Source organism: Lepisosteus platostomus, chromosome 16 (genome assembly GCF_059453375.1).
Source record: "Lepisosteus platostomus isolate fLepPlt1 chromosome 16, fLepPlt1.hap1, whole genome shotgun sequence".
NCBI lineage: Eukaryota > Metazoa > Chordata > Actinopteri > Semionotiformes > Lepisosteidae > Lepisosteus > Lepisosteus platostomus.
Genome location: NC_142626.1, coordinates 7,939,767 through 7,957,604, shown reverse-complemented (window position 1 = coordinate 7,957,604; position 17,838 = coordinate 7,939,767). Strand labels below are relative to the sequence as shown.

Sequence of the window (17,838 nt, the reverse complement as noted above, 5' to 3'; positions counted from 1 at the left end):
ACTGTAAATCTCTCACTATGTTGGAGTTCTCCTTATGTTCACATGGAAATGGATGAATGGATATATGTCTTACCTTGAACAAAGAGCCCCAGTGTCCCCAGCAATAGAATCAGTGGCATCATTGTCCTGTGTGTCAGTGACTCTGAAAGGGCTGAACAGTGACTGATCCACACTGTGAGTCTTAAAGGGTTTGGAGCAGTGAAGCGGCACAGGTATGCAAAGCTCCTTCCTGTATACAATCCTGTCACAGACAGTTAGATGAGATCTGACCTGTGAAAACAGATGGAGCTTGTTAGGGTTTTGTGTCAGTTAATGTTTTGCTTTGTTTATCACAGTCAAAGATGGGTTACTAATTTCTAACATGCTAAAAAACACAGCTTTCTTATTACAGCTTGATCCTTATACTGAATATTTAATACTGAAAATACATTGTTACAAATGTACCAGTACTTTTCAATTCACATTTTATAAGAAGTTCAAGTATTATAAAGACACTTTGATGGAGAACCAGTAAAGTAACAGTGAAAAGGCTGAATTCATGTCCTCAATGGCACCGCAGTGTGATGGAGACCTGGGAATAGTGTCCACCTGGAAAACAGACTCCTGTTTAAAAGAGGTGTGGGAGAATAACCTGTTTGTCTAAAAGACGTTATATTGAGTTTAGTACCGTATATCAGGAAAAAAAGAAAATTGTATATTCAGGTTCAGTAATGAGCTCAGATAGAATTAAAGTAACTGCACCATAGAGCAATTGATTTAATTGATTAAGAAAGTTGTTTCAAATAAACACTTTGATTGTGTTGTGTCCAGTTCACAAATGTACAATAAATATCTTTCTTTGAGGAGAAGGGGCATCACCATCATTTTTGGCTAAACTTGTGACCTCTGAACCTAAGCAAAGCTGGTCCTGGTCAGGACTGCAATGGGAAACCAATGATATGATTGTGTTTCTGTGAGTGTTGCTTGTAGAGCAGGAGTGTGCAGACCTTCCTCTGTATCAGGAGTTCATTAGCTGGCCAGTAGGAGGTGCTGTCCTATTGATGGGCTGTGCGACACAGCTGAAGTCCCGCTAGTCACCACTAGAGGGCACTGGAGGACCAAAAACTGCTCTCGATCCCCAGAGCTCTGAGAGCCATGTGGGAATTCTGCCTTGATGAAATACCCAAAAGCTGCGCCTCTTGAGAGGGCAGCTATAAAAGAGCTTCTCTTTTCTTTCTTGTGACCAGTATGAGCTTGGCTTGTTGCATTTCCTTTAAACCTCAAAATAATTAAATGAAAGATCCCTGAGCTGGTCCTCTGGCTCTCACTCAAGTTGGAATAGATCTGAGACCACTGTCGACGCAGGACCAGTGTTATTCCAGCACCACAACCCGTTTACAGGTGTTCAGTCAAATTCTTGAGCTGTTGGTTATTGAAGGCTCATGACACTTTTAGAATGTTTACCACGGTATCCAATGATATGAATTTGCACAAACAATAGTAACTCCATATTCACTTATCTTCAATAGTATGGGTGCTGAGTATGTGGACTGATTGATCCTGCAAGTTAGACCATAACAGATGGTGTCGTTCATGTTCAAGCGCAAAACTTTATTGCCAGAAAACTAATTGCATAGAATGTGGTTTGGTGAGTTCATACAATGAAAAACATGCAATACAAATACAACATAAAGCCAATAATGCATCCACTTAACACATTCACAAACCATCCTAACCACATGTATTTGATGTATTTTTGGTGTATTTCGATGGTGTATTTTTTACTTTGACCTTATTCAAATATTTCTTTGTCATTCCGGAGTGACCAATTAGCCTTTGCATAAAACACAACAATTCATACAGCATATACTGTATACAGCAGTAGCAGATATAGCATATACTGTATACAGCAGCAGCAGATCTTCTTTGAGGTATCATGAATAGAAGGGGTTTTGCAGATAAACCCTGAATTTTCTCTGTTTTACTGAGGTTATCCCAAGCTCAGGCAGTAACAAAGTGTTATTTTCTCTGCCCTCGTTGTACTTGGTCTTGAACCTTCATTTATCTTTCATACTCTAACTGCAGATTTATTGTTATTTGGTCTTTAACTTTAATTTCTTTTTCAACACTCCCTTTTTTACACCTTTAATAACCTGGAGTTCAGCCCAGCAGACACTGTTGGGCCCCAGGCTGCTGATACAGTACATGTGATATAATGAATGACGCAATGTACTGCCAAATCCTACAGGAAAACATGTTTGACTCACTAATCTAAACAATGGGCAAAAAATTCACTCTTCGTTGTGAATAAAGATCCGAAGCATAAGGCCAAAACCACACTGAAGAGGTCTGACAAGAAGAGACTGAATGTCCTTGAGTGCCCAGTCACAGTCAAAGCCCAGACTTGTGTCACGAAGCGTGTTTTCAGGACCCTATGCAGATGGCAGAATCCAGAAGGGAGTGAAACAAACATGGGAAAAGAAGACTAGGAGAGAGTCTGTTAGACGAACAGGGGGGGCGTAATCCAAGGCAAACAAGTCCAAAGGGAGTCTGTAGGGAAATCCAGAGCGGGCAAATGTCCAGAGGCGGGGTAATCCATCCAAGACAGACATGACAGAAGCAAAAAGCCGGAGCGGGATCCAGTGAAGGGTCAGGGAGATAAAAAGCGGTAACGGGGCCAGGCGCTCCCAACCCTGGACCCAGATGGTCAGGATGCCATTGTGAAGTCAATGCCGTCGAGCCTCTCCTGGACTCGCTGGTAGGCGGAATGGTAGGAGCATCTGGCTTTTAAAGGAAAAGGCTGAGACAGGAGGCAGGTGCATAAAAATCAAGACAAACAAGAAAGAGCCGGAGTGTCCTTAAGAGGAGGGACTTATGAATCGTGACAACTTGAATCCAACAGAAAAGTGATGGAGAGACTTGACAAGTGTGGATCATTAACTAATTTTGCCAAGATGAATGGACCCATTTACGTTATCCCTCAGCACAAATCCAGTAAAGACCTGCAACTTACTGTATGTAATAACTGAGCTGAAAGGAGAACAGTGGTCTGGGCTGGTGATGAATCCTACATGCAGGCAGGCAGACAAGTGAGCAGGAGGGCAGACAGGCGAACAGGCAGTAAACTGCAAGCTGGAAGGAAACATTCAGCAGCCAGAGAAACACAGTCCTGTGGCCATGCTGTGGTCATGCAAAAAGGCTTTCAAGGATAAGAAACAATGTGCACAAACAAAAGGAGTATAGTCAGGTGAAGTGAGAAGGTCTGTAGCACAGGAGAGGATCCAGACAAGGTAGAAACTTTCTGGGTCAGAGACAGGGAAACAAGCAAAGCAGAAGGGATCTCAAACATAGTATTACACCCCAATATGGCTGTATTACATTGCAGTTCATAAGAAAGTTCAACTTATCCTTGATGACCCCTCCCAACTTCTTCACTCCAATTTCCAAGAGCTGCCTTCAGCAAGGTGGTTTAGAAAGCCTGTGGCCAAGAAAAATGTCTACAAGAAATCCTCTGTTCCCTGAGGAGTTTGTATATTAAACACAGCTCAGTGTCTGTTTTCTGTATGGGAATATATGTAATGGTAGTGTAGTATGGGCAGAGCAAGATGTGTGTACTGTATACAATTCATATTTTTGCGTGCCTAGGCCTATTGTTTGTATTGAATGTGAATTTATTTTATGTTGAGTATTGCCTTTTTTAGTTTTGTATGGTGATGCCAAAGACAAATTTCCACCCTTTTGGATGGCAAATAAAGTTATATCTTAACTTATATCGTTAATGAAGTTCAGCTTTTGTCTCAGTTCAATTGCTTCATACAGTAAACTGTGTTCTGTGTCATTGTCTTCATCTCAGAAGGTCCCAGCTGCAGCAGTGCAGTCGCTGTGCAGTCCTGCTGAGGGAGGTTTTTGTACGGCTGTTTAACACTGTGTGAACAGATGTTTACTGTTGATGTAGTGGTAACTCTGACAGTAATAATCTGCTGCATCTTCAGCCTGGACTCCTGTGATGGTCAAAGTGAAATCAGTCCCAGATCCACTGCCACTGAAACGCTCTGGGATCCCAGTATAACGGTTAGTTGCTGCATAGATCAGGAGTTTAGGACCTTCCCCAGCTTTCTGCTGGTACCAGGATAGGCAGTCATTGCTTGAATAGCAGTTGCCTACTGCACTGCTGGCCTTACAGCTCACAGTGACTGTCTGTCCTGCAGTTACAGATTTCACTGATGGAGTCTGAGTCACAGTAACCTGTCCTCTGGATTCTGAAAATAAAAAAAAACATCATTATATTTATATTGTTTGTTTTCATTGCCAGCATTATATTTTTGCATTGTTCAATGTATTATACTTCAATTATATCTTCTCCCAAAAATAAAAAATAATAATAATAAATAAATAAATAATGAAATAATATCTTACCCTGAGTGCAGACGATGAGTGTCCAGATGAAGATGGTGATGAAGGTCATTGCTGCTGTGGGTTCTGTTGCCATGAAGGGCAGCTCTCAGGGATGAAGTGTTAAACTCACAGGGCTATAAACACTCCCAGAGCACGTGCTACCAATGCAAATTGTCTCTTCTATGCAAATTGGTTTCCTTGGTCAGTAAACCGTAGACTGTTATTATAGCAGTTGCTTAGAGCAGGGAGTTTTTTCTGAAGTATGAAAACAATCTTATTTTATACATACTATATCTATATTGTATGACAAAAATAGTTCTGATCTGCTTGCAGAGTGAAAGTTCAGTCTGCACCAGAGATTGTCTTTTTTATTGCAGATAAAAACAGATGACACAGTGGCTGCTATCTCTGCCTCACATCACTTGAGCACTGGGTTGAATTCCTTTGCTGCTGTCTGCATGGCTTTTGTATGATTTCACCTGGTTCAAGTGGGTTTTCTCCTGGTGCTTTAGTTTCATCCCACAGTCTAAAAGACATACCAGGCTTATTGGCTTCTGGTAAAATGGTTTGACAATGACCATGTTTGTTTCAGTGTCTGCTGTGTGGTGGATTGCTGTCACGTACTGTACAGGGTATATCCTGCCCTGTGCTGTTTGCTGGCTGGGATAGACTCTGGCACCCTCGTGATCATGAATTGGATCAAGCAGCTAGAAAATGGATGGATGGAATATCAATAAAGTCCAACACCGAAACGTATTTTCAAATGACATAGAATGATAATCGTTAATCATCATGAGGTAAGAACTCATTTATTTGTATTTTCTTCCATAAGCCCTAGAAAAACGTGTTGAGTGACTCAACGTGCTGTCTTTATTCTCTGCAGTGTGGGACAGGGTGTAGTCAGAGGATTTTTACAGGTGTTACAATCCTTCCTCCTACCCCTGTGTGATCAAAGAGACCCTGGAGAGGAGGAACACTCTAACATAACAAGTGTAGCTGCTACTGGACTGGTGAGATGAGTGAGTCACAAGTTGTGGGCACACTCGAACAGAAGACATACAAAAGAAGACAAGGGAGGACCCACTGCAGATCTCCAGCACTGTCCTTCTGCCGTCTCTGTATTAAAATATTTCCTGAAGAAATAAAGTTGCCCATGATTTTAAAAAAGGGATGAAATTATGTTTTTTAGTTTTGAATGTTTCAAAAAAGCATTTAGAAGATGCAAAAAGAGAGAGGACACACTCTGAGTCCTTCCACAGGTGGGATTCAAACCAAATAAAAAATCTATTAACAGTCAAAGATATCCAAGTGACCTTCAATAAATTTAGTTTCCATACATCCTAAATTCATTGTAGTTCCATCTTGATCTTCTTCTGACCACCTAAATGTTCTCATATTATGCCAATACAGATGCAATATTAATAATTCTCTTGCTTCTCAATGTAATGCATTTCTAATTGCATTGTCACTGTGCAACGTGTCATTTGACAAATATATAGACTTTGAGCATACAGTATATATTATAATAATTTTCAGAAGAAATCAGGGATGTAAAAGTGTCCCATTTCTTCATTTACGAGTACAGGTAAAGATAGCCACAGTTAAGCTTTTCATTACTCCCCTATAATGTTGTGTGAAAAGTGGGTAGTTTTGAAAAGTACAAGTATAAAAAGATAAAATACGCCCAGTGTAAGAGGGGACAGGAGACAAGGAGATAAGCCTGATAGAGCTGGAGAGGAGAGGAAGAAGACTGATAGGCTGGAACCCACTCAGGCCATGAAGAAACAGAAATGTAGCAGCCCTGTGGTATTGATACTGTATATTGATGTTGTCAATGAGCACCCTCTTGTGGGCATTGCAAGAGCTTTTTGAGTGTAATAAATAGTGTGATGGGCTGGAGCCACAGGTGTTGGTGCAGACAGCATGATGAGTGAGGAAACAGGCCTTCATTGATTAAAGATTATAACATCTCTCACTGCTGAGATATTCAGAAACACTGTTAAGTTAATAAGAATAATTTAAAATAAAGGTGGGTAGCTAGATCTGTCACACTGTTAGAGTTTTTACAAAACACACAAACAAATCTCTGTTGTAACTGAACCTCAGCAGGTTTCTGTTTTCACTCGCAACATTTTACCTGAGTGTTTAACCGTAATTGTGTGTATCTCTGTGTGAACCTGTGAAAGTATCTATCTGCACAGGTTTTAAGCAAAGTCGGTGTCTGATTCACTAACACTGCAATGAGGTGGGATCAGTGGCGGATTAAGGTGATCAGAGGCCCCTAGGCTACACGTTGTACAGCACCATCCCCCATCCCATTACCAGAAGAAAGCGAGAGAAAATACTTTAATATTTCAGTGATGCATTCGGAGTATGAGCTGCTACCGCCTTTTCAAACAGAATGTAAGGCGGCACACGCAGAGAACACACAATATACACAGGGAGCACAAATACACACACACTACAAAAGCCTGTAATGTAAGTACAGCAATGCAACCAATAAATCAGATTCACAGCCAGTCTGCGAGCTGACAACAGAAATCATGCGCACGCTTACTTTGAAACCGAAGATACACAACAACAAGATTGGCACAGCAGAGACCAATGACCACCCTGTTTGAGCGCGTTATTTCAAGAACAGCAGGGCACTCCCAACTCGTGCAAGTCCATTGCAGCCAGTAGAATCAAATCAGTCAATACACTGCATCGACGATTAGAATTTTTTCTATATGGGCTTTCAAGAAGGGATCAAACTCATTGATAACTTCGAGGACACCCATGAAGTTCCCGTTGTCGGGGCGCCCGAAGGTTTTGCTGCATCCCCTAAAAGACAGCCCTCGCTCTGCTAAACACTTCAACACTGCAACCACCCTTTTTCAAGACGTTAGTCCAATACTCATATTCATTGTCAAACTGTCTTTTTAGTTCTGAATCTAATTTGACCATTATTAGCACAGCGCATAACATATGCAACCATAGCCTTTTTATGGCTCTCCAACACTTGTTCAGCCAAGCCTGCGGCGGCATTTTTCCAGTCGCTATAGCCTACAGTCAGTCTGGACTGATTATCGCCGTCCTCAAATAATTTACATTCGAAAACAAAACACTGCGCCTTTCGAAGGGGAACACAGCAGCCATTCTCTTGACACACACTCGCCATTTCTGAGTTTTCTGTTGAAGAGGGTTTTAGAGAAATACCTCTTTTGGTGTTTATGTTGTCTTTCTGATGCTGCAACATCCACGTCTTGGTTTTGACACGATTTCGGGCCCAACCTAGGCCAGTATGCCCACATCTGTTCATCTATTTTACCCCAGCATGCTGGGTCTGACCTAGACGAAGCAGGAGCTGTTAGCTCCACGGCAGCAGGTGCAACAGCCATGGCAGCAGCTCGTTGATCATATGGAGATGGTGGTGGTGTTTCAGATGTCTCTGCCTCTGACTCATGTTCCTGTGATTCCGTTGTGGGAGCTGGCTTGTCCTCATGATTGGCGTTGACGTAGACTGTGCACAGGCTAGAGCTAGGTGCAGCTAACTTTTCAACCGCGGATGCTGTAGCACTGGCTGTAACGTTAGCCGTAAACCCAGGATCGGGGTCCGGCTCAGCAAACTTGAAATAACCAGTCAATCTGGGGATCTTTCTAAGTAGACCCTGCTCACACATGCTTTTCGTCTTTGCGCCCCACTATCATATTTTCTATCGCACATTTTGAGGCTAGTGAAGTACAAGTAAAGATGGGGGTTAAATTAAGTCCTTTCTGCTTGAAGACTAGACTTCTAAGCAACAGGAGTTTATGGCAGGAAAGGGAGAACTGATAAGGATTCGAGATGCGAGCTAGGAGAGCTAGGAAACTCCCTGGGGACTCCCTGACCATTTGGCCAAAAAGCTGTAAACTGGCCAAACACGTGACCTCCCCCCTTTACCATAATAACGAGTGACGTCAGAAGCGGAAAGGAAAGGATATATCAACCTAAAGTTTGTACCAGCACTTGGAACAATATTTCGGTTTTGTTGTTGAACTTCATCCCGGGATCCAGAACCCTATTCTTTCTGTTACAACACTAGCTACTACTTGTTCTAGAGGTCAACTGATGAATCTGACAAAATGAATTTGAACTGCGAAACCATTGCATCTAACCAATCATTGGTTCACAAATTATTCAACATTTTTATGGACCAATGGGGGCCCACAGGTCCATTTAAAAAAATAATCTGGCCAGTTGGGGGCCCCTGATCAATCCGGGGCCCCTGGGCTACAGCCTATGCTAGCCTGTTCTTTAATCCACCCCTGCTTATCTTGCTGTTACTGGCATTTCTGTTCATTCTTAAGGAAATGTCCACCTCTCCCACTGAGCCCTTGTGTGTCACTTGTCTCCAACATGAACCTGAAGGGAACTTATACAGGGAGGGTCAGAGCTGCTGTCCAGGAAGGCAGTCTCCTGCCCCACTACAGGCAATAACACTCGACCACTGTTACACTACCATGAACGATACCTATCACTCTACTCCTCGTCCGCCTTTCAGTCAATCAGATCAGCCGTCTGTGCTCCTATTTCGTGTTCTCAGGCAGAAACAGAACCTGGGAGTGAGAACGATACAAAGCTGTTTTGGATAACCATTAGATCATTGATTTTAATACAATCTCCCCCTTAGATCTTATACACTCACTGTCCAGAGCAACTGTGAGTGTCATGCCTTCATCCCACCACATTCTCACATGGAAGCGCACTCACGCTAATCACACTCCAGCCCCGAGCACATCTGCTAAACGACAGTGCTCCTGCCAATCAGCCAACCACGACACTCCATCAATCAGCGCACCTTCTCCCTCGCACAATTTGCTCAGCGGGTCATTCGTGACAGTTTCCACTCTATTCTTCCTCTCTTTTCTCTACTCTCTCTCTTTTCCACTCTATTCTTCCTCTCTCACACTCTTCCTCTCCTATCTCTCTCTTTTCCACTCTATTCTTCCTCTCTCACAATCTTCCTCTCCTCTCTCTTTTCCACTCTATTCTTCCTCTCTCACACTCTTCCTCTCCTCTCTCTTTTCCACTCTAGTCTTCCTCTCTCACACTCTTCCTCTCCTCTCTCTCTTTTCCACTCTAGTCTTCCTCTCTCACATTTCCTCTCCTCTCTCTCTTTTCCACTCTAGTCTTCCTCTCTCACATTTCCTCTCCTCTCTCTCTTTTCCACTCTAGTCTTCCTCTCACACTATTCCTCTCCTCTCTTTTCCACTCTAGTCTTCCTCTCTCACACTCTTCCTCTCCTCTCTTTTCCACTCTATTCTTCCTCTCTCACACTCTTCCTCTCCTCTCTCTCTTTTCCACTCTATTCTTCCTCTCTCACACTCTTCCTCTCCTCTCTCTTTTCCACTCTATTCTTCCTCTCTCACACTCTTCCTCTCCTCTCTCTGTTCCACTCTATTCTTTCTCTGTATTCACCCCTCTCTCTCTCTGTGTGTTTCTCGCAAGACTGAGTGAGTGGGCGGAGCTTTGGTGTGTTTGAATCGTGTGGCGGTGTTTCTTCACTGGTTTTGTGTTTTTCAATTTTTCTGTCTTTTTTGGGGAAAAGCGGGGTTTATTTTCACATCATGGCCGGTTCTGGAGGCTCTGATCCCCCAGACCTCTTCTTTGAGAAATTAACTCGACGCCATGGTGTAAAAATCTCCCCTGCGGAGTTCTGTCCGCTGGAGAGGTGCGTTCTTGCGGTCGGGGAGGTCGTGGGCTGCAGGAACATCAGGTCCGCTTCCTGCATGAGTGGAGGGGTAGTCGTTTTCCTGCAATCTACCGATCTGGCAAAAGCCCTGGTGGAGAAGGGGGTCGTCCTGGACAGCACCTTCACCCCGGTACTGCCTCTCGCGGCCCCCAGTTCGGAAGATCATCCTCTCCAATGTGACCCCGTTCATGAGGAACGAGCTGCTGGAGAGGGAGCTGTCCCGGTACGGACAGGTGGTCTCTCCAATCAGGAGGGTCCCCCTGGGCTGCAGGGCACCGCAGCTGAAGCACGTCGTCTCTTTCTGGAGACAAGTCTACGTCATCCTAAAAAACCCCACGGAAGAGATCAATGTGGCCCTTAAATTTCGGATTGACAGCTGTGATTATGTTGTATTCGTGACTTCGGAATAGGGTCCACAGGGTGAGCGCCCCCTGCTGGCCCCACTAACACCTCTTCCAGCAGCAGCCTCAGCTTTCCCAGGAGCCTCCCATCCAGGTACTGACCAGGCTCACACTTGCTGAGCTCCAGTGGGGCTGCCAGTGGTGAGCTGCAGAGTGATATGGCTGCTGGCAAGCATGTGACATGTGGTGAAGAATTGCCCGGAGACAGAGGACGAGACAGGCAGGGAGCCTCAGCTCCAGGGCGCACAGGAGGCCAGCAGACGGCATCAGGCAGCGGAGAGACCGAGCCCACGCCCGGGGTGCAGGAGAGGAAATCGCTGGAGGGAGCAGGTGAGCCCGAGTCGGTGGTGTCCCAAGCAGGAGAACAGACAGTAAAGAGTGGACCACTGCAGCCCTCAGAAGAGCAGGGAGCCCCCCACACCGGAGAGCAAGAGACGAGCGCTGGCGGAGCAGGGGAGCTGCAGAGCCCCGCTGCTCAGGAGAGTCAGGGAGAGAGAGAGAGCAGGCAGTGACACCGAAGGGGGAAAACGCGTCTCAAGCGCCAGCGAAAACTGCAGACATGGTGTGGGGAGGAAATGAATTATCATTTGGAAAAATAGATGATGGTTTTAAGACGCCGCGGAGAAAGTGCACATGTACAGCTGTCTGTCCACTGGGCCGGGGGTCCCGTCTACAGCTGTCTGTCCACTGGGCCCGAAAAAATCTGTGCAGAGGGTGGTGCAGAAAAAGCGCAGCACGGAGAGCTCAGTGGAGCCCGGGGGCCGCGAGTGACTCCGACACCGGGAGAGTGTGGATGTGCTGGAGTGTCCTCGCCGCCCGGAGCTCCTCGGAGTCCGGGAGAGACGACGAGGGCGGCTTCACCAACTCCTCTCTCGCCTCGGGCTCCTCGGCCTGGCAGAGCTGCAGAGGAGGCTACAGTTTCCAGAGCATCAGGGAGTTCTTAGAGAAGACTAAAGGTAAGAGGGGAACTGTGGTCGAGGACTTTTTCCCCCGACACAGAGCTCTTTGTCCTCTCTGCGACACGCCATCTGAAGAGGGGCTCGGGTGCGAATGACTTCAGCGATCAGGAGAGATGGCGCCTGAAGAGCCTATTAGGTAAGATGGGGGCAGGACCGCGGAACGCATCTCAGCACGAATGAGTCCTGTCCGTCTGCATGCTATGCGTCTGTTCCTGTTTTATGTTCTTTCTTTTTTTCTTTTCCGCAAACATGGGCGACATTAGAATAGGGAGTCTGAACACCAATGGGTGCCGAAGGGCTTTGAAGCGAGCTGCGGTGTTGGAGATTATCAAAGAAAAGAGCCTGCAGGTGACTTTCCTGCAGGAGACCCACACCGACAGCTCCAACATCGTCGCCTGACAGCGGGAGTGGCGGGGGGACATCGTGTACAGTCACGGGTCCCCTGTGAGCTCAGGGGTCGCAGTGCTGTTCTCTATGGGGTTCAAGCCCCTCTCTGTCGCTGTCCAGGAGGTGGTGAAGGGTCACCTGCTACTCGTGCGAGTAGTTCTCGGGAAGAAAACCTTTGTTTTTATTAATGTTTATGCACCCACCGACGGCGGGGAGAGGGTCACCTTCTTTGGGGAGCTTGAGACTGCACTGGCGACCTGCCAGCCTGAAGAGCTGGTCTTCCTGGGGGGTGATTTTAACTGCACAGAGAGCAGCACACTGGACACGAATCACGCAGAGCCACATGGCCTGTCGGCCAGGGGGCTGCGCAGGATCCTCGTCCAGTCTGACCTCATTGACATCTGGAAGAGATGTCATGGGGACACGAGGCAGTACACCTGGGCCAAGGTCAGGGGGAATACCCTCTCTCTGGCCAGGCTAGACCGATTCTACTGCCATAAACATCATTACAGCATCATCAAGCAGTGCTCCATCTGTCCAGTGGGCCTGTCGGACCACTGTCTCACTGCACAATTGTTGTGCCATCAGCGAGGTCCTGCAGTGCCTACTGGCACTTTAATACCCAACTGCTTGACGATGCTCCCTTCTGTGACTGCCTCGTGTTCTTCTGGCAGCAGTGGAGGAGTCAGAAAGCCCGCTTTGTCTCCCTGAGGCAGTGGTGGGATATTGGCAAGGTGCAGATTCGCCAGTTCTGCCAGCAGTACACTGGAAGTGTCACGAGAGGTATCCGTGAGTCCATGAAGGCTCTGGAGAGAGACATTCTGGAGCTCCATCAAGCTCTGGAGTGTTGTACAGACAGGAGGCTAATTGATGACCTCCACACCCAAAAAGAATCACTCATTGGCCTTCTGGACACAAAAGTACAAGGAGCTCTAATAAATTCTAGGGTTCAGAGTGCATCACAGGTAGACGCCCTGTAGAGATAGAGAAGAAACCAGGCCAGAGCCGGCAAATCCACTGCCTGCGCTCGGAGACAGGACAGGAGCTGCACGAGGCCCGGCAGATCCAGGAGAGGACCATGCAGTTCTACAAAGTGCTCTTCTCCAGCGAGGCTAGTGAGGACTCGGTCCGCACACGCAGGTTCCTTGAAGACCTTCCACAGGTCCCCGAAGAGATGAGGGCAGGGCTGGAGAGGCCTCTCTCTCTGGAGGAGCTCTCCATTGCACTCAGTGGCTTGAGCAATGGCAAGACCCCTGGCCTCCATGGCCTGCCGGCCGAATTCTATCGTACCTTCTGGGCTGTGCTGGGACCTGACCTGCTCGATGTATATGTGGAAAGTCTGGAGCAGGGGGACCTGCCACTGAGCTGCAGGAGAGTTGTTGTCACCCTGCTACCTAAGAAAGGGGACCTGTGTGACATTAAGAACTGGAGACCTGTTGCCCTGCTGTGTGTGGATCATAAAATCCTGTCCAAGGCTCTGGCCAACAGGCTGAGAGTGGTGCTGGGGTCCGTGGTGCACTCCGACCAATCGTACTGCGTGCCCGGAAGGTCAATCTTTGATAACATATTTCTGATTCGAGATGTTTTGGCCACCTCCAGACTATTGGGTTTAGATACTGGTCTCATTTCGTTAGACCAGGAAAAGGCCTTTGATAGGGTTGAACATCAATATTTGTGGAGGACCATGAGGTCCTTCGGGTTCAGCCCCGTCTTTGTTGCCATGATTCAGGTGCTGTACAGTGACATCTTCAGTGTGCTTAAGGTCAACGGAGGGCTGAGTGCTCCATTTCCAGTGCGGAGGGGAGTCAGGCAGGGCTGTGCACTCTCAGGAATGCTCTACTCCCTTGCCATTGAGCCTCTGCTACATCAGCTGCGCCGGGTCATCAGGGGCCTGTCCATCCCGGGCTGACATCATGGTCGTGGTTGGAGGAGAACAGGATGTCAGGGCGCTACAGACAACTTTGAGTGATTTCCAGCAGCTATCATCAACCAAAGTAAACTGGGCCAAGAGTAGCGCCCTACTCCTGGGGGAGTAGAGCGAGATGGGTCCCCCAGTCTTGCCAGAGAGGCTCAGCTGGACCAGAGGGGGACTCAAATACCTGGGGGTGCACCTGGGAGACGAGGCCAGCGTGAAAAAGAACTGGGAGGGGCTCCTTGAAAAAGTGAAAGGTCGTCTGGACCGCTGGCGCTGGCTGCTCCCCCAGATCTCCTACAGAGGCTGGGTTCTGATTGTCAACACCCTGGTGGCTTCGATGTTGTGGCATCGCCTGGTGTGCCTGGAGCCACCAGCCGGACTGGTCGAGGAGCTGCAGGCCACGCTCCTCGACTTCTTCTGGGACGGACTGCACTGGCTGCGGAGGGGGCATCCTCTATCTGCCCAGAGAGGACGGAGGACAAGGACTCATTTACATCCGGAGCCGGGTGGACGCCTTTCGCTTGCAGGCAGTGCAGAAGCTGCTGTTCGGCCCGGCCTCACTGTCCTGGAGGGAGCTGACCTTCACCCTGCTGCGTCGAGCAGGACACCTCGGGCTCGACTGTGTGCTCTTCCTGATGGACACCAGCAGGGTTGACCTGTCTCCACTGCTGCCTTTCCAGCGCAGTCTCCTAGAGGCCTGGTGGCATCTGCGCGTACAGAGAGAAGAGGAGCGGCCTAGTCTATACTGGACACTCAGAGAACCGTTAATACACAATCCACGAATGGACATAGAACCAGGCCGCTCCTTGGACATTACCAGCAGACTGGTCCGCGCCAACATTACACAGCTCCACCACCTACTGGACGTGGATCAGGGCTGCTGGCGCAGCGTGGAGTGGGTGTGTGACGTGCTGGGACTACACTCGCGGCGGTGTGTAGACAGGTTTCTTAGTCAGCTTCGCTCTGCTCTGCCTCTCGAGGAGATGCTGCTGGTCCAGGGTCTGTTTGAGGACCATTGCCTTCCAACCACACAGCCTCCTTTCCCTGGTCTGCTAGTGTCTCCTGCGCTCAGTCCCGGACCGACGGGATCTCTCCTTGAGCCCCTTGCTTCAGAGGAGAGGTCTCTAGCTGGTGTTGGGGTGAAATGTCTGTACAGACTAGTCGTAACATCTAGACACCAGGCCCAGCTGTCCGCGCTCCCTGACACTCCCTGGAGGGCTCGTCTAGGAGTGCCGGATGACGTCCGGCCTGCCTGGGGTAGCCTCTACAGATTTCCCCTCAATAAGAGGGCTGGTGATCTGCAATGGAGGGTCCTGCACACCATCCTGGGGATCAACTCATTTGTGTCAGTTCTGGACCCGGCGGTGTCTGACGCCTGTCCCTTCTGCGCTCAGAGGGAAACGGTGTTCCACTGCTACAGCGCCTGCCCCCGCCTGTCGCCCATGTTTGCCGTACTGATCCGGCTCTTCACCAACCTTGGCCTGGCCTTCAACGACGTTATTTTCGTGTCTGGGGTGGGTCGTACAAAAAATATCGTTAGAATTTTTGTTTTATAAATCTCATAATGACCTCGGAACGCTTGAAAAGCTTTGGTGTTTTGGAAATGTCCTGTGCAGGACTGTAAATAATGAAAGAGTATTATTCCAATTATGATTTTATTTTCTTAATTCTTAAAATGGGGTTTTAAGACTCTTGATTAATACTTTTGTTTCTTTTTTCTGTCAATAAAGTTTGATTGAACTCTCTCTCTCTCCTCTCTCTCTTTTCCACTCTCTTCTTCCTCTCTCACACTCTTCCTCTCCTCTCTCTTTTCCACTCTATTCTATCTCTCTTACACTCTTCCTCTCCTCTCTTTTCCTCTCTATTCTTCCTCTCTCACACTTTTACTCTCCTCTCTCTTTTCCACTCCATTCTTACGTAGTGTGGTGCAGGTTCTTGTTCCATCCTACTCTTGGTCCAGGTTGGAGGGTTGCACCGATTCTGATTCTTGTTAGCTGGTATGGATGGGTTTGGGGGTGTTGATACCAGAGTGGTCCAGGAGGGGGGTGCAGGTGTCTCGGGGGCATTCTTGTTTTTCTATGAGTTCAGGTTGGTTCTGAGTGTCTTGGTTACATCTGTTTGTGTGTATAGATGAAAAAGCTATGGAAAAACACCCCCCCACCCCCCACCCATCTCGGTGGAAGTTGCCATGTTCAAAAAATCCTAAAAAGAGAATTAAAATTTCACACAACAAAGCATGACTGTGAAAGGTCAGGAGGCCTGCCTAGTGAGCACACACTTGATTACCGTAAAAAATTCATAAAAAATAAAGAAATGTTCCACAACTCAAAGCAAGGTTGTATAAGGTTAGGGGAGCTGTCTGGTGTGTAAAACACCTGGTTGCAGCACTGTGGCTGTTGTGCTTGAAGAGCTATTGACTCATGAATAGCACCCCCCTATCCCCATGTACCGCCTGTCTAATGGTGCCATATTGAAAAAATCATAAAAAAAATAAAGAAAGGGGCCACAGCCACAGCAAGGTTGTATAAGGTTAGGGGGGCTGTCTGGTGTGTAAAACACTTGGTTTTAGCACTGTGGCTGTTGTGCTTAAAAAGCTATTGAGTCATGAAGAAGACCCACCTATCCCAGTGTATTGCATGTCTAATGGTGCCGTATTGAAAAAATCATTAAAAAATAAAAGAGGTTTCACAAGCCAAAGCAAGGCTTGGAAAGTTCAGAGGACCTGCTTAGTGTGCAAAACACTTACTTGCAGCATTGTGGGTGCTGGGGTTTAAATGCTATTTTAAGTACAACTCAAAGTACAACTCAAAGTCATGCCACCTGCAAAAGTTCTCAGATGACTCTGCAATTGTGGGATGTATCAAGGGTGAGCAGGAGGAGGAGTACAGAGGACTGGTCATCAGCTTTGTGGAGTGGTGTGGGGTGAACCACTTGGAACTGAATGTTACAAAGACAAAGGAACTGGTGGTAGATTTCAGGAGGAAAAAGGTCAAACCTACTCCTGTCTACATCCATGGGAGTGGCGTGGAGATGGTGGACTCGTACAAGTACCTGGGAGTGCACATCGACGATAGACTGGAATGGTCTAAGAACATCGAGGCCATCTATAAGAACGGACAGAGCCGACTTTACTTCTTGAGGAGGCTCAGGTCCTTCAATGTGTGTAGTAAGATGCTACACATGTTTTATCAGTCGGTGGTAGCGAGTGCCATTTTCTACGCAGTGGTGTGCTGGGGCTCTGGGATTAGAGCAGTAGATTCCAAAAGGCTGAACAAGCTCATCAGGAGAGCGAGCTCTGTCATTGGGTCTGACCTGGACCCCTTGGAGGTAGTGGCTGAGAGGAGAATGATGTCCAAACTGGAGGCCATCATGGACAACTTCTCCCATCCCCTCTATGACAGGCTTGCAGGAATGAAGAGCACGTTCAGCAATAGACTGATTCATCCACGGTGCGACAGGGAGCGCTACATTAGTATGTCATTAGTATTGTTAATATAGTTGACCCTTACCTGAATGAAAACAGGACGTAAGGGAAGGGTTTCAGAAATCAAACAAAGCTTTATTCCCGTGCTTACAGTCTGGGTAATTGGAGACTGCACTGTTCTGCTTCCTATGGTCATATATGGGTTTTTCGCACGAAGCTGTATTGAACAGTATTTCTCGCGTTGTGAACGTGTGTACACAGCGGTCCCCAGGGTTCCAGTTAGTGCATAATTATGCATCGATGAAAACCCGGAGGTATAAAAAAAGATAATTATCTCACTGATAGTTTGATGTAGAGGCTGTGGAAATATCTACAAGTCTTAGTCTTTAAAATGCATTTGGTTTGAAGGCGTTCTGTGCTTCCATTGCGAAGATATGGACAAAAGAATATTCGTGCTTGGTCAAAAAAATGTAATTAAAACGAAAAAGTAAAGGCTCAGAAAGCATTCACAATTTATTTTATACACAAAGCAAGTGTTCTCGCAACTCTAAGAGGTTTCGTGAAAACGCTACAAGCGTGTCAAAATCATTTTCGAACTTCAAGCTAACTTTACCGCAGTGCCGCCCGTTCCCTCTGGGACTTCACTCTGTTTCCGTGTTCAATA

The 17,838-nt window shown here is 47.1% G+C and overlaps 1 long non-coding RNA gene across 1 annotated transcript; it reads left to right on the top strand.

The window, feature by feature from the left end:
• The first annotated feature begins 4,906 nt into the window (after positions 1–4,906).
• Positions 4,907–5,541, top strand: LOC148646794 (uncharacterized). The gene is made up of 2 exons (XR_015927768.1): positions 4,907–5,171; positions 5,258–5,541. It is a non-coding gene; the product is annotated as an uncharacterized LOC148646794 (long non-coding RNA).
• The last annotated feature ends 12,297 nt before the right edge of the window (positions 5,542–17,838 follow it).